This window comes from Alligator sinensis, unplaced genomic scaffold, assembly GCF_000455745.1.
Source record: "Alligator sinensis unplaced genomic scaffold, ASM45574v1 scaffold385_1, whole genome shotgun sequence".
NCBI lineage: Eukaryota > Metazoa > Chordata > Crocodylia > Alligatoridae > Alligator > Alligator sinensis.
Genome location: NW_005842535.1, coordinates 732,094 through 745,440, shown reverse-complemented (window position 1 = coordinate 745,440; position 13,347 = coordinate 732,094). Strand labels below are relative to the sequence as shown.

General features: G+C 47.7%; 1 protein-coding gene across 1 annotated transcript in view; it reads left to right on the top strand.

Moving 5' to 3' along the window:
- LOC102386778 (homeobox protein PKNOX2) overlaps positions 1-13,347 on the top strand; it is an 836,464-nt gene that overhangs the window by 114,155 nt on the left and 708,962 nt on the right. The window lies entirely within an intron of this gene.

Genomic DNA, 13,347 nt, shown 5'->3' with positions numbered 1-13,347 from the left:
ATGGCTGGGTCATTGGTCCAGGTATTGGTTTTGATGGTTCGGTCATTCAGAAGGAGCTATGTTTAGACCTACTGCCATTATCTCTCAAGCACCCTCATTCATCCCCATTCATTCAGGAACCAAGTTACATAGGAGGGGTAGGTTTGAGTCATAGGGTACACAACAGGGCATAGGGACAAGATGGAGACTTGACAAACAAAATGGAAACTTGACATGACTTATGTTAACTTACGTATGTAGGCCTAAATCATATAGTATCAGTAAAACAGTAATATAGAACAGTAACAATCAATATAAACATAATACTTATACAATATAAAGAAGGAGAAAAAACAAAAGAAATACAACTTGCTACCAAAATAAAATGCTGAAGCTTATCCTATGTCTTAGCTCACTTATACTTATCTATAGGAAATAGAGAGGGAGAGAAAAAGTCAGAAATGGTTGGGGAAGGGGAGGGAATGCCTTTTTAAATACACCCCCCCCCACTAGGGTTTTTGCTACAACAGGTACACTAGTGCAGCAGTCCATCAACACGGGCTGTCCAGGAGCTGCTCCTGGTACCCCATTCACTCCTGGAGGGAGGGGGATATATTGATGCCTCCTATAAATTGGCACCCAGGGCTGGTGCCCCACTCACCCCCTCCCCCAGTTAAGCTGCTGCTCTGGAAAATATCATCCTTAAAGATAAAAAACATCTATTAACTGTTACAAGCAGTTGCAATACCATCCTTTACAAGGGAAACAGGCAAATAATATTAAAAAAGGAAGCAGACAAATAATATTAGGTGCAAACAGCTACATTTTAAAGAATGCCAAATCAATCTCTAAAAAGTTGGCAAACAGCTGCATTAAGGATGTCTTTCTAGTTTTACCTCTGCCTCTGTGCTTATGCAGTATGATAACATCTCATTGTCTGATCACATTATACTTTTTTCCCTTAGAGCTCTTGTTTTATTAACTGGACAGAATTTACAGTGTTCATGGAAAGAAACAGTGGTTCAATATTTATTTTTATTTTTACTATTCAGGGTGCACCCCAGCCTTATTATTCTGCTGCCCTGCAAACCCAACACCAAACACAGAATTGATTTCCTCATTGGCTGTTTTGTGGCACTCATCTGTAGTAACACAGCCTCACAAACATTAATGAATACACAAGAACAGCTTTAGCTTGTAATCAATGAACACAAATCACCTCTGGAGAGCTATTAGTTGTAATTATGCTGCTGTTTTTCTCGTCATCAAATTCTCTGCTAAGAGTAGTAGACAATAGGATATTTTCATGTGTACTAGTGGGCACCTCTAGACAAGGTGCTTTACTACACAGTAGACTAATCTACTGCAGAGTAAAGCATCAGTGGGCATGTCTACATGTGCCCCCCATGGCATAGTTGTTACTGCACCATCATTTAGTACTTGCTTTAAGAAGTACTAAAGGATGGCACAGTAACAGCTGTTACTGTGCAGTCATGGTGGCACAGTTATTTTTAACAGCTGCATTGCTGTAGTGATGTGCTATAATGAGGTAGCTCATCGAGGATTGTGCCTGCGATGTTACATCACCGTAGCTCATCTCTACAGCAACGTAGTGTCTCATGTAGACAGGGGGTGCATCTACACATACATTTGATCCAGGATCAGTTTACTCAAGTAAATATTTCCAGGCAGGTGTCTACACATTCAGTGAAGCTAATGGCAGCAAACTGCTCCCTCATTTTGGGGCCCTGCAGTTGGCCTCTGCCACCACTGAGGGGAGCTCTAGGCTCCCCCAGGTGCTAGCCCAGGGGCTGGCAGGGAGGACTGGGCCATAAGACAGCTGTCTCCTGGCCAAGACTGGGACATTACACCCTGCCCCCAGGGGTTGCCTGCTGCTGGGCTAGGTACAATGTCCCCCTGCCCAGGCAGCAGGGATCTACTGATCCCAGCTTCCTGATCAGGGACAGGGGACTTGGAAAGAGCTGTAAGGAAGGGGCAGGTCCCATCCCTCTGCCACATCTACTGGTGTATTGGGGTAGGGGCCTAGGACCTACCACACCCCTGCAGCTCTTTCCAGTCCCCATGCCTCAATCACCCAATTGGAGCATGGGACTGGACCCTGCCCATGACCAGGGCAGTTCCCAGCCCCTGGTCCAGGATTGTGGGGCAGAGGCCAGGGAGCTTGTTCCATGCTCAGCTCTATGAGTGTAGAGCTGGGTGAGGAATAGTTCTCTGGAACTCTGTCTTTGCTTGAGAGAGTCCAGAGAAGATCCACCCATATGATCAGAGACTTGCAAGTTAAGCCAGACAAGGAAAGGCTGAGGGACTTGGACCTCATCAACCTAAAAAAGAATAGGCTGAGACGGGACTTGGTAGCAGCTTACCGCTACATCAGGGGAATACATCAAGGGCTTGACAAACAACTGCTCAACAGGGTACCCTTGGGGAAAATCAGGAATAATGACCACAAACTCCTGGAAGACTGTTTCAGGCTTAACACTAGGAAAAAACTTCTTCACAGTCAGGGTGTCCAGACTGTGGAATAAACTCCTTCCAGAGGTGGTGCACTCACCTACCCTGGAAATCTTCAAGAGGAAACAGGATGGTCACCACACTGGGGTCACCTGACCCTAGTTGTCTTCCCTGCCTAGTGCAGGGTGTTGGACCCAATGATCTTGTGAGGTCCCTTCCAGCACCTTACAATCTATGAATCAAGCTGGTGAGCTTCTATCCCACCCAGCTCCAGGAAACAAGGTCCCCAGTCCTTGCCCAGCTCCCTGTTCATGGAGCTAAGCAGGGAACGGGCTCCCCAGCCCCTGCCAGCAGGGAGCTCCCAGAACCAACTCCATGATGAGATAAGAATCTTCCAGGTCCTGCTCCCTGATTATGATCTTGGAGCAGGGAACTTGGAGCTCCCTCCTGCCAAGGCAGGGGGACATAGCCCTTGCCTGGGCTCCAGTAGCAGAGCCTGCCTCAGGAGCAGGCAGTTCCTGGGGGCAGAGAGCAATCTCCCACTCCCTGGTGGTGGTTGGACAAGGAGCAGATTTCCTTCTGGTCAGGCGTCTACATGAGCACTACTACATCATTACTAATGAAAAGTAAATTTGCTACTTGCATTTGCATCCCAGCATTTACCAAGGTTTACTGTGCAGTAAGCATGTGCACATGTAGATGCACATGCTTACTGTGCAGTAAACTAAACTACATTGCGGTAAAATATCTACACATTCATGGCATTTACTGCATAGTAAATTAGTCTACTGCACAGTTAGCTAAGCTAGTACCTGTAAATACAGGTGCTAAATTAACTGCATAGTAGTTACTGAGCAGTAGTGCTCCTGTAGATGTTGACCAGATGCAAATTTGCTCCCAGTCAGCCACACCAGCAGGGACAACAGATAAAGGAGGAGTTCTCTGTCCCTGGTCCTGGTGTTGCTCAGCTCCTGGCTCCCCCCAGGAGCTGGAAGCTGATCAGCAATGGGATGGGGTTGCTCTCTTCCCCCTTCCTTCCACACCCACTATCCTGGTGCTTCACAGCACTTGGCTCCCCCAGGAGCTGGGAGCTGAGCAGCACTGGTAGAGTGCCCCCCTCCCCATCCCAGCACTGTTCATTTCCCAGGAGTTGGTAACTGAGCACTGCTGGGACAGGGTCATTCTCTGCCCCCCTCTGCCCTGGTGCTGTATGGCTCCCAGCTCCTCACAGGCTCCCAACAGGATTCAATGCCCAGCCAGGGGCTTGCCAGGAGCTGCCCCAGGAGTGGGACAGCTCCTGTTGAGCCTTGTGCTGGGTGGAAAAGCCCCACTGGTCACAGGGCTATCTGGCAGCTATGTGTCCTGATGTGCACAGGGCCAAGAGAGCTCTGCCAGCTGCAGTAGCAGCTGTCTTCCAGCCCTGTGCACAACAGGACCCCTCCCAATGTGCACAGGGCCAGGAGACAGTTGTTGCTCTGAGCATTGGATCTGGCCCCCATGCCCTCTGCCATCCCCCAGATCAGACCCTGGGGGAGCCTGGAGCTCCCCCTGGCAGCTGCAGGGGCAAAGAGCAAGGATCATCCCTGTACCATGCTGCACCTGTTGGGAGCAGATTTGGCACGAACAGGGTGCAAGTGTAGATGCACTCCCAGGGAAGGCTTACTGCATGGTATTTTACTGTGCGGTAAGCCTATATCACATTAACAGCACATGTAGATTTGCCCAGTGAGAAGCAGGCCCATCACTGGCTCCAATTATACTGAGAAATGGGTCATTAATTGAAAATCTTCTGAAAATACAATTCACTCCCAGATCATTGGGATTTCTTTCCCACTGTATTTTGTCTTTGTCTGAGCTTAGGCTTGAGAGTTGGGAAGGGATTTGGAGCAAACTTCACAAGTAATATTTTGTATCCACTGAACAAGTTTAAATTCTCAAACCTCTCTCCTGTAATCCAAGCATTGCCCATTGTTTTTTCAGGGTAAGACCATTTAGAAATCCATGTTTTCCCTTGCTTGAGGGAAGACTATGTTCTTTATTTGAGAGGGACAAACATCATCAAGAGCCAGAAGGACACAAATGGCTCTGTGCTTTCCACTGCATCACCTCTGTTCCTTTGTTCAGTCTTTTTTAGAAGCAAAATACAAAGTAGTTTGCACTCGTGGTTAAAATACATGTTCACACCCAAGACAAAATCAATTTGTGCTGCTTATGGTAACTGTTGTTGTGGTAATGTGTAAGTCTCCAGTTGAGAGGCAGGGCCCCAATGGAGTAGGCACAGTACAAACAGATAATGGTGAGATGATCTTCACCTACCCCAAGATCTTAGTCTAAGGTAGTGTTTCTCAACTGGGGTGCTATAGAACCTTGGGGTTCTGTGATATCTTTTTAAAGGTGCCATGGTGCCTGCCACCTTTTTGAAGAAGTACTCTTCTCCTCCTGACCAGTGCCCTGTGCCCACCCCAAAAGCCCATGGATAAGTAGCTCTTCTTGTGCTTCCTGCTGCTGCTCTGACAAAAAAAAAGAGGATCATCCTCTGGAGGTGCTCAGACATCTTAGTATTATTGTAATGTGGAATTTGGGAAAACATATGCAAATACCAATTAATTATAGAATTATATAAACCTGTAGATAAAGAAAACCAGTGTTAAAGCATCCTGTTTCTGTAAAGAAAAAAAAAATACTGTCATTTTTAAGTGATTCATATTTTTAGCTTATATTAAAAAAGGCTGAAAAGGGGCCTATTGGTGTATTTCTTCTTTCACTGTCCCTCAGAAGAAGCTCCTAAATGTACAGGGTGGCCACTAGGGCTTTGCTTAGCTTCGGTCCCTGATTTGATTCGGTGGAGATTTGGCCAGATTCGGTGGCCAAATCCCCGAATCCAGATTGAATCAGAGGACTGTTTAATCTCTCTGAATCGAATTGGAACCCTCCAAATCAATTTGGAGAGATTCAGAATGATTCAGTGATTTGGACATAGACACAGCTTTAGGTGCTTTTTCTACATACCTCTAGGTAGCAGGTGGCTTGTGAATGCTGTGATGCTGGGGTGCGTGGAGTGTCCAACAGAAGCACAGGGGACTCCCCAGTGTGATCAGTAGCAGACCTGAAAGTGGGAGCACAGTGGGCTGGTGGGGGGGGTCCTCCCCTCTGGCTTGGCAACTGGCGCCTTCTGGTTCTGGAGGGGCACCTGGCATCCCCGTGGCAAATTGCTGAGCTGGGGGGGGCAGGGGGCGGGGCACAGGGAGCCCTCCTGCGTGTTCCCTGGTGGACCCAGAAGTGGACCAGAAGTACTTCTGGTCCACTTCTGGATTTGTCGCCAAGCACATGGAGGGTCCCCTGCACTCCTGTAGGATGCTCCATGTCCCTGAGCACTGCAGCATTCACAAGCTGTGCTGGTACCTCAAGATATGTAGAAAAAACATTTAAAGGTGTGTCTATGGCTGAATCACTGATTGTCCAAATCAGCATCGAATCTTCAGATTCGGATTCGGCCAAATTGAATCAGGGACAGTGATCCAAATGCAAATCGAATAGGGCCCACTTTGCACACCCCTAGTGGCCACTGACACATCCCCAGAATATAGGACGGCCCCTTGGTGAGGGGTGAGCCCCCTCTGTGGCAGGCCAGTAGTGGGCGTTCCTGTGTTGAGCCACCTACCTCACTGCACCTGCCCACCTTCCAGGCTCTGAGTGCCTCCCTGGGGGGACCTCACGTCTGGCCAGCCCCCTTCCTGGAGCACATCCACTGGCCTGGGGGTTCCACTGCCGCCACCCAGGGCTGGGTTTGATTCTGGCTCTGCACACCCTGGGAAACACAGGCCTAGTAGCCCTCGAGGGTACTTGATTCACTTCAAGAACTTGGGATGCTTCCCTCAGTCAGAAGCACAAGTAATGGTCTCCCTTAGCCGAATGAAGGGGACCCCAAGGCATAATCTAGACCCACTCCCACACTAGGTACAAAGGAGAACTTTATTGGTTACAAGGGGTAGGGTTGGAATAGGGTACAGGGTAGAGCAATATCAGAGAAATCCCATAGAGCAAACTGGCATGGCTGGGTAGCCTTTGATCACGCATCTGAGTTACTGCAAGCTATATATCTTGTTAGATCTCAGGTAGCTTACTCACAAGTATCATCCAGAGGCAGGGGGCTATTCCCTCTGGAGGCAGGCAGTTCCTTGATCATGAGTTTTGAGAGAGACAGCAAGTTTCAGATGGTCCAGCTCTTCTCTCTCTCTGAGTCATCCTCATAGCTGCTGCCTCCTCCCCCTGGGCAGTCCTTAACTTATATAGCCCTTGTGACCTCATTTACCTGGTCCAATGGAGGCCAGCGCCTGTTGGTTGTCAGCCAACCAATTTGAAATGCATCACTAGTTGCTGGGCAGACTAGCAGTTCCTAGCTCCTCAGGGAGAAAGCCCCTCACACAGGTATGTGATGCCAGTCACGTAAGCAGAGGGAATAGGTTTCCCCACTCCCTCAGGAATGTATCAAGCTCAGGTTACCTAAAGAGATAGGGTAAGATGTGTATCCTCCACAAAGGAGGATACACATCCTAACCAAATTGTCCCATCCTAACCAAATTGTCACAGAGCAGAGTTTTTGGGGAGAAACAGAGGGGGCCTTCTGCCACACCCTCGACCAATCAGCGATGAGTGATGGGGGCACCACTTCCTCAGCCAATCATCAGTGAGGGGTAGGACCACCACCTCCCTCCCTTCTTCCCTTCCTGGCTGGCTCCAAACCCCTCTCCTCCTGGCTGTGTACCACCATATTGCTAGGCACAGCCAATAGAACTATAAGGACAAATGACTGACATGTATTTCCACCAATGAACTGAAAAACAGGACTTTTTGCTGTCCATTCCTCATTCAGGAACAGAGAGAGGACAAACGGTTTTAAAAAAGGACAGTTTGGTATAAAACAGGACCAATGGGCATCCTATAAATGTAGCTAAGAAATCATTGGGTGAGAAAGAAAGTATTGCCAGGGAGTAGAAAGGCCACAACAAGTAGAAACAAAAGGTCAGTTTTGAACATAGCTTGACTCTAAGGGGGCTGTTAAAATCCTCTAGCATTAGTTTGTGTTAATATAGTATTTTCTTGCAGAAAATGGACACATTTCCCCCCAGACCAGCTGCTGGAAATTTTAGTGTGCATTCTACATAAGAAATATGATAGGAGCAATTTCTACTGATTACTGGGCAGAAGTAAAAGTAAAGTCTGTACACAATTGGCAGGGTACAGAACAACAGCAGTTCAGCTCCTTAGCTACTTCTATTCAGTTATTTACTACAAGGGTATATCTTTTTTTTCTTCATTCTGGCTTTCAAAAAGAATGGCTGCTTACAGACATGAAAAACAAAACAATACTTTAATTTCAGTTTGGTGCACCCCCACGCTAAGCCCAGGTCATGCCCAGAAGAGGCATCACATAACTTTGACCCAGCTCATCCAATGTCTATATGGATTTCTCACTTCATCATGGCTTTTTGGTGCTTTTGTCTAATAGCTGATGAAATCCAAAAACCTGCCCTGAAGCACATGACCTATTCAGATGTTGGGCAAGCCAGGTCAAACTGACACACTTCCTCTTTCGGTAAAGTACTGAGGGGGAGGGGGTTCATGCCTATCGGTAGCCAAGGCCTAGGGATAGACAGTTGAAAAGCCTGAGGCTGAATTGATTAAATCTTTGCAGGTTCATAGATTCATAGATTCATAGATGTTAGGGTCGGAAGGGACCTCAATAGATCATCGAGTCCGACCCCCTGCTTTTCTGATGGCTTCGTCACATTGCCGACTCATGTTCATCTTGGAGTCCACTAGGACTCCCTTTCCGCTTCCATTCCACCAAGCAGGAAAGCACCATTCCAGTGAACCAGGAAAGCTGGTGATACTTGGGCATACCAGCTTTCCTGGTTAGCTACCTCCTTGTTTAAAGGTGTTTCCATTTGAACAGAAATATACCATGTTTTGATGGCCTGGATTGTTCTTCTGTCCCCCCTTGATGAACTTATAGCCAGCCACAAGGTCGCCTCTCAACCTTCTCTTGCGGAGGCTGAAAAGGTCCAGTTTCTCTAGTCTCTCCTCGTAGGGCTTGGCCTGCAAGCCCTTAACCATATGAGTGGCCCTTCTCTGAACCCTCTCCAGGTTATCCGCATCCTTCTTGAAGTGTGGCACACAGAATTGCATGCAGTACTCCAACTGCGGTCTGACCAGTGCCCGATAGAGGGGAAGTATCACCTCCTTGGACCTATTCGTCATTCCTGTTAACTGCTTTGATTGAACCAGTAAGAAAGTGAGCTGATGTTCACTTTTCAAAAGTGAAAGGCAGCCAGACCCCCACAGTGGCCCACACCAGGAGCTGGGGGGTGCTAGAACATATCTCCCAGCCTGTGGCCAGTGCAGACAGCTGGGAGGTAAGTGATTTTCCCAGCCACACCCCCTTTTTAGCCTCCAGTCTGTTGAGGAGGGGGCATGGGGGGAACCGCCCCTACCAGACTTCTGGTCGGGTCTCCCCAGCACTGGGGAAGGGGGAGGAGGGAAGCCACAAGTGGGGTGTTTCTCTCTCTCGCCCTGTGCCCAGAACTGGTCCCCCTGTCCATGCCCCCTCCTCAGTCCTGGCTGGCTAAGGAGTGAGCCAGGGGGGAAATCCCCTCCCCCCCCAGCCAGGGTCTCCCCCATGAAGAAGAAAGGGGAGACCCCCCAGCAGGGTGGTTATTCCCCCACCATGAGACCCGGAGTGAGGAGCTGGGGTGATCACCTGGCCATGCCCCCTCCTTGGCCAGTGGCTGACTGAGGAGGGAGTGGGGGGGATTGGCCCCCCACCCAGCTCTGGTCCCCCAGGTGGGCTGTGCCAGATGCAGGGGTGGGGGACCCCTCAATGGATAGACAGCCCCACAGTGGGCTTCTCCCCCCTTGTGCTGGGCACAGCTTGGCTGGGAGTCCAAAGCCAGGTAGAGGGGCCATTTTCCCTCCCATTCCTTCCTCAGCCACCCTGCCAACAGGCAAGGAGCATGGCTAAGGGATTATCCCAGCTCCTAGATGTGGGGAAGCCCATGGTGGTGGCTTTATTCTCCTGCCTGAGCAGGGAGCCAGCCTGATGATCATCTAGCCATGCCCCCTGCTCAGTTGGCAGGCTGGGTGAGGAGGGAGTGGGGGGTGGGGGAATGTCCCTCCCCGCCAGGCTTTGGACCTCTAGCCAGGCTGTGCCCAGCACAGGGGTTGGGAAGCCCATAATAGGGGCCTTTCCCCACCCCCCTTCCTCCTCAGCTGGCCCACTGGCCAGGGAGAGGGTGTGGCCAGGGGATCACTCTGTCTCCCAGCTTGGGTGGGGACTGTGGGCTTCCCTGCAGCCAGGAGCTGGGCCAATCACCCAGAGACATTTGTTCCCCAGCTGGCAAGCCAGGTGAAAAGGGAGTGGGGAGGAAAAACAGCAGCCTTCTCCCCATCCCTCGCCCATGCTAGACCCCTGATGCCATCCCAGGAGTAAGTGAGCATGGCTCAGGGGGTCAGAACATCAGCTGCCCAGCACCTCCTGGACGGAGCTGCAGCCCAGTGCCTCATCCCCTCCTTCATGGCAGGAGCCAGTGCCTACTTCCCTTTGGCCCTGCACCACTCTCCCCCTCCTAGGCCTGTGGGCTAGCTGAGGCAGGGGGGTGGGGGGAGGGGGTGGTGTGGGAATGCTTGCCCTGTGCCCAGTGCAAGGGGGAAGCTGGCAGTAGAGGCTTTACACTCCCATTCCAGCTGGAAGCTGGGTTGATTCCCTATCCAAAAAGGGGGTGAGGCTGGGAAATCCACCCTACTCCTGGCTGTTGGGGATGGAAAAGTCCCTGCTGGCAGCTGGGGGTGGGGCCTGCCCTGCTCCGTTGGAGCAGAGAGAACAGCCCAGGGCTGCAGAGCATGCTGGGATGCTGGAGGACTTTGATTTAACTTAAAACAGGAAGGGGTTGGAGACATAAGTTCCATAAACCAGTTGGACTCAAATCATTTATGAATGATACTACATTCAACCAGGTTTCTTAAACCAGTTTCAGTCATTTTGAAACTGGTTTATGTGCACTGAACTTATGTTCTGTTACAAGTTTAAACCAGTTTCTGATTAAGCTGGTTTATTTGTAACTTCTATCCCTAGCCAAGGTGTCTAATTTATTCTGGGGTATGCTGAATGTGAAGAAAGGTATTTTTTATCATAAACTGGCAAAGGAATGAACAAGAGCAGCAGCAAAACTTGCAGATGATGCTATTTTTTATATTTATTCAAGACTGGAGAAGACTGAAGAACTCTTGAGGTGCCTGATCAAGAACCTGATTCAGAAAACCACTTAAGCATCTGGTTGACTTTATGCCCATAATTCTGTTAAGGACAGTGTGACCACCTAGTTGCTTATTACACTTTTATATGTGAATTACTACAAAAGGGTTTGATTTAGCAAGAAAGGAGCTAGTCCAAGCCTCTGCTCAAGGTCAAATCATCCCTATCTAAACTAGCCCAGCAAAGTGCTTTTCTAACATTCTTTCAAAAATAGCCAATGGTGGAGACTCCACGGTTTCTCTAGATAACCTACTACAGTGCTTAACCACTCTCATATCCAACCTAAATTTTCCTTCTTGCAATTCAAGCCCATTACTTTTTGTCTGGCCATATATTCATACAGAGTATAGTCAAACACCATGCACCATGCTTTTTTTGAATTGGAAGACTGTTATTAAATACCTCCTCAGTCTTCTCTTCTCCAGACTAAATAAGTTCTTCTAACTTTTCCTTTAATGTCATATTTTCTAGACCTCTGTTCATGTTTCTTGTTCTCTGCTGGGCTTCTTCTAATTTGTCCATATTTTTCTTGAAGCGCAGTACTCAAGACTCATCACATCATAGTACCCCAGGTGAGACCTCATCAGTGCCTCTTGCCAGCAACTTAATTTTACTGAGAGTACTAAATGGCATTTTGGGCCTGGAGTAGGGGGGTAGGGGTGGGAATCTCTACCCACTGCAGAGATCCTTGGGTAGAAGTCAAGCTTTGATTTTCCTGCCACCACCTTCAGCCCTTTTCAGATGGTACTGGTTCATTGTTTCTTCCAGCACTTTGTCGGATCAAAGTGTGGTAAATAAGAGCATCAATTAAAAATTATACAGTGCTCTCCAGGACCTGGTAAATTCACTTAAGGCTCATTCATTTATCGACAAAGAAATGAGTTTACCAGCCTTCCTTCACTTCCAGATATCTGTATCTGAGACCATTTATTTCTTTGGCTAGAGTAGTATCTATAGCTTGACACTGAAATTAGTTCTCCTGTGTTATGAGACTTTATAATAGTGAGTTGGTTACTTTGACTGAAAATCTCACTATTTGTGGGTTGAACTTTAAATTTATTTAACCCATAATTTTACAGAAATCTGTTGGGGAAGGACATGGTAATGTGTATTCTTACTGTGTACTCTTACCGTGAGGGCTTCAGAGCAGTTATTTAAGAGTCTGCAGAGACCATTGTGACATTTAGACATTATTATATGTAAAAAGCTGATCTAGTCCTGTTGTGTTCTGGCATTTGAAACTTTTTACCTGTGTCTTCTGTCTCTGATGTAGGTGCAAATTGGGAGTACTGACATTCAGCCAGTAGAGTTGCACTGGAAAAAAAACTAGCAGAATTGGTCAGGCCCTCTGTTTCCAAAGGAAAGTCTTGGGATAATGGTGGAATCTGCCCAAAGGGCATGAGAGTCAGTTCTGGAACATGGCTGAATGCTAGGAAGGGCATATTATGTTTTTTACGTTAATTTTCAGAGCTGATTAAGAAGGAATCCTTTCTGGATTCACTCTGCACAGAGCTCTGCTGCTGTTCTCTGGGAACAGCTCTACCCTGGAGTTGTTGGCTGCTACTATTCTAGTAGGAGTTGCAGTTGATGAAGTTGGCTGCAGGTTCCATCCTTTTAGTGAAAAGCCAGTAATGTTTCCCTTTAAAGTTGAACAGGTCAGAAAAAGTCAGTCCTGGGGAAATTCACAGATCCATAAGTCTGTGCTTTTGAAAGAGAAAAGGATAAAGACCTTTATTTACTACAACTTTGACTAATTTTTCCTGTCCTGAGGACATTCTTCACATGTTTCTGAAGTTCCTTGACATTTTCACAATGTGATTTAGCAGTGATGCTAAGGAGCTGTCATCTCTCATATGCAAAAAAGGCAACAAAGAGAAGACTTGACTCTACTTAGCCTTTAAGAGATTTCCCTAGTTACAGAGGGTGGAACAGAACTTCCAAGAAGAATTTGGGACAACAGGAAGGAAGAAAACCTATAAGAAAACAAATCTCTCACTTTATTGCTATGCTTGAATGTTAAAGGAAAACAAATCATATGTTGGAGATCTTTGGTAAAGGTTTGTGTGTACAGGCTCAGAGGCTTCTTTTTTGTATCAAGAATGTATCTATATTTCAATGCTTCATTCATTAGGATACCTAGCTTGGCAGTTGTTTCTTTTCCTTCACAGACACTTGGGGATAGCATTATGTTCCTTGTCCAGTCATTTGTGTCCAGATGTGGTTGTCTACATAGCATTTTGGTCATAAAATGGTACTTATGCTTAGTTAAAATGTTATGCTTCTTGTATTTGGCATCTCACAATAAAACGAGGATCTCCAAGCTAATCCCATTTCTAGTACAGAGGTAAAGTATGGCTGCAGTATGAATTGATTAATAGGCAAAGAGCTAGTGTATCCAGGCCATTTACCAGCCCAGTGAAAGGTGAGGAGAGGTGCCTCATAACTCTAGCCCCCACATCTTAGTGCCTAACCCAGCAAGGAGGTCGGCAGGAACAAGGGGGTCCAGAGTGGGGCAAGGTGCCCATAGCGAATGAGGTTCAAGGAGCCCAGAGTTTGGGAAAGGGCATGGAGCCTAGCAAGGGAAA